This window comes from Lipotes vexillifer, unplaced genomic scaffold (genome assembly GCF_000442215.2).
Source record: "Lipotes vexillifer unplaced genomic scaffold, Lipotes_vexillifer_v1.1 scaffold1347, whole genome shotgun sequence".
Classification (NCBI taxonomy): domain Eukaryota; kingdom Metazoa; phylum Chordata; class Mammalia; order Artiodactyla; family Lipotidae; genus Lipotes; species Lipotes vexillifer.
Window position 1 is genome coordinate 1,302,990 of NW_006796201.1, and position 3,928 is coordinate 1,306,917.

The window sequence follows — 3,928 nt, forward strand, 5'->3', positions numbered from 1 at the left end:
GGCGGGGCGGGGCGGGGCGGGGCGGTCGCGTGTGCCCAGTGTGTCGGGCTCCGGCCTGCGCCCAGGTTCCGGTGGCCGATCCAGGTCGAGGTCGGTCTTCCGGGCTCCCGCCGGTTGGAACAGGTGACACAGGGACAGGAGTAGATGCAAAGCAGGCCGAGGTCCGAGCCCTATGAGAAACGCAGGCGCTGGGATGGCCTCAGGAGCAGGGCGTGTATCCTGGTCTGCCACCTCCTGCCGCGCCGTCCGAGTGGGTCGTTGAGAACAGGAGAGTCAGGCACACGAGGTGCCGAACGCGGTGCTGGCCACGATCACGATCGCATAAGTGGAACCGATGAGGTTGGGCGGAGAGGAGGCAGAGGAGGGAAGTGTGTCAGGAAAGTTACAAAGACATAAGAGAAGAAAAGGCGGGTGTGGCCGGAACCGAGGTGGAATGAGCCCTTCCAGCCGCCTGATAGGAAAGAGGTTCTCTGAAACGTGCGGGAGACGGCCCACCAGACTGATGGGGACGGAAGCTGCTCCTCGGGCCTGCGGTGCCCAGGGTCTCCACCCACCTCTCAGCTCTGCCACCCACGCCACAGCCCGGGCCCCTCCGTGAGCTCTGGCGCCACCAGCCACGCGCCCCTTTACCGCCCCCCACCCCGCCCTGCACAGTCAGTATCTGACGCCGCTCGTCTGCGTTGGCTTCGCGGCCCTGCCCCCCCGTGTGGGTCCTCGTCGCCAAGCAGAACCCGCCCATCCTGAAGATCCTGAAGTTCGGGTGGGAAAGTCCTGAGGATGGTTGTCAGCAGGTGCGCGCGCGCGCGCAGGCGCAAGGGTGTGGCGACGCCTCCGGGTCCGGGTGGGGTGAGCCGTGGACGCGGTGCCTTCGCATGCTCTTTGTTCTTCCCCCGAGAACCCCGGACCTCGTATATTCCGAGGAGCAGCCTTGTTAATGGCGGCCACAGCACCAGGGGCCTGAGGAGCAGAGCCTGGTGACAGCGGACGAGCACCGGCCGCGGCCTCGGCCCCGGCGCCCGGGGCCCGGCTCTCCTGCTGCTGACGCCCTTGCCGGCTTGGCCTCACTTAGCTGGCCTCAAGGCGACGGCTCTGTGGACGCTGTGTTTCCGCAGCATGGCCGCTGGTGGGACCTACAGTGCTGAGGGATTAGTGCCCCAGGACCCTGGGGCCTCCAGCCGAGCCCAGGCTTTCTGCCCTCCAGACCCATCCTTGGGGCCCCTTTCTGCTCGTGGACGCTGACCGGGGCCACCCCAGTCCCTTCTGATTTGCTTTCCCGACAGACTCATGGGGAGGGAAGGCTGTGGTCGAGGTGTCTTTGCTTCTAGAAGCTCCTGGGCTCCAGGCCTTTGCTAAACCACAGGGGCTGGTGGGGCCAGGTTCTGGGGTGGCGGCTTCTGGAAACGGGGGTAGAGGGGCGGGAGACGTTGTGCAGGTTCGGCTTTCTGCTGAAGAGCAGCTCGCAGGCTATCACTTGGCAGAGCGCAGCCAGCTAAGTGGCCTCAGAAAGGGTTCGTTGGGTTTTCAGTGGGCTGACATCATCAGATGGGCTTTTTGGAACAGGTGAGACTCAGAACAGAGGTGAAAATGCATGTGTGGGGTGCAGAGGGCACTGGGGAGACCAGCTGGGCCAGGGAGCCAGGAAAGCGCTCGGCTGATTGGCGGTCTGCGTGGAGAAGATTGGCAAGCGTCCACTCTAATCGTTTGCTGTCTCTCCCCTGTTTCGGAGGGCTCATCTTCAACAAGACCATATCCAAGCAGCAGTTCAAAGGCATGGACATATTTGCCCCCATCGTATGTGGTAGGTACTGGCAGTCCGGTCACTGGGGCTTCCGGGTGGTGGGGCTGGACAGCAGCGACTTCGGAGGTCCGGCCCCGCCACCTGGAGGCAGCTGGGAAGCCGAGCTATGGTCGGGCTGCTGCAGACACCCTGGGAGAAAGCCCTGCCCGCTGCTCCTCCAGCTCACAGCTGCCCCCACAGGCACCCAGGGCCAGAGCTGATCCCATGCCTTGAAGGGTTTAACCTGGGATCTGCTGGCATCTGAGGCTGAATGTGGCTTCAGAACCAGGGTGCTGGCCTCTTGTGGCTTTTCTTGTATTTTAATTTAGATTCATTGATGACACTTAAAACTCAGACATTTACATAAAAAAATCTGGATTCCTGTCTTAAAAAGCAAGGCTGTGACAATACTGGTTCATGTCAGGGTGGGCAGGAATCAGCTGCCACCAGGATGGGCCTTTCTGTCTAGTTTGCCTCAATCCCTTCCATCCTGTGTTGTCTCCTCCGCAACTCTCCACTGGTTCACCTTCTAAGCTTAAACCCTGTGGGCATTTGTGGTAAGGACCCCTCCTTTAACCAAAGGTTGGCTTGTGTCCAGTTTCTGGTAAGGCTCTGTAAATGGGACCGGCCAGTCGGAGAGGAACCAATGTGACAACCCACTGCCCATGCCCTGGCCTTCTGGCCCTGTGTGTCAATGGGCCACCCAGCAGGTCTGCACCCAGGCAGAGTCCAGAGGGCCTTTCCCATCACAAGGGTTGGCCACTGCAGGGAGGATGGCAGCAGCTAGGGCAGGCCCAGGGTGCCACAGGTCTGGAGAGAGTCCCCTGGGGGTCCCCTGCTCAGCTGTCTGTAGAGGCTGAGTGAGCAACGTGAATGAGTTACACAGGGGAGATGAGCTGAGCGGTGGGGAGCAGTGGGGAGCCAGGCAAAGTGCATGGGTGAACGGCATGGTGCCCAGCCAGTTGCTGGGAACAGAGGTCCAAAGTTGCCAGAGAATATAGATACCTAGTTGTTACAGCACTGTTTGTTGATAAGGCTATACTATCTGCATTGTCTATGTATGTGCCTTTGTAAAAAAGTCAGCTGTTCATCTATGTGTAGTTTTTTTTTTTCTGGACTTGCTATTTATATTTGCCTGTTTTTATGGCAATGCCATGCTGATTTGATTACTCTAGTTTTAAAAAAAGCCTTAAAATCAGGTATGTTACTCCTTCAACTTTGTTCTTTTTCTAAGTTATGGTGGTTATTCTAGGTCCTTTACATTTTCATATGAATTCTAGAGTTACCTTCTCAATTTCTACAAAAATACCTGCTAGGATTTTGATTGAGATTGCTTTGTATCTACAGATCAGTTTGGAGGAGAATTGACATCTTAACAACATTGAGTCTTCTGACCCATGACCAAGGTATAGCTGTCCATTTATTTAATTCTTCCTTAATTTCTCTCAGCAGTATTTCATTGTTTTCACTGTATGGGTCTTTCCCATCTTTTTTTTTTGATTTATCCCTAAGTATTTAATATTTTTAAATACTGTTTTAAATAATAGCTTTAAAAATTTAATTTCCAATTGTAGATAGCATATACAAATATAACTGATTTTTTTATATTGATCTTGAATCTTTACAACCTTCCTATACTCATCTATTCGTTCTGTAATTTTTTGGATGAGTTCATCTCTTTTTCCACAGAGGTTATCATGTCATCTGTGAATAAAGGTTCACATTTTCCTTCTTCCCTTACAATCTGGATACTGTTTATTTCTTTTCTTGCTTGAATGTACTGTCTAGAACTTCCAGTACAGTGTTCAATAGAAGTAATGAAAGTGGAAATCCTTGACTTGTTCTTGATCTTAGGGGGAAAATATATATTTTAAAAAATTAATTAATTAATTTTTGGCTGCATTGGGTCTTCGTTGCTGTGCTCGGGCTTTCTCTAGTTGCGGCGAGCAGGGGCTACTCTTCGTTGCGGTGTGTGGGCTTCTCATTGCGGTGGCTTCTCGTTGCAGGGCATGGGCTCTAGGTGCACGGGCTTCAGTAGTTGTGGCACATGGGCTCAGTAGCTGTGGCTCGAGGGCTCTAGAGTGCAGGCTCAGTAGTTGTGGCACATGGGCTTAGTTGCTCTGCGGCATGTGGGATCTTCCTGGATGAGGG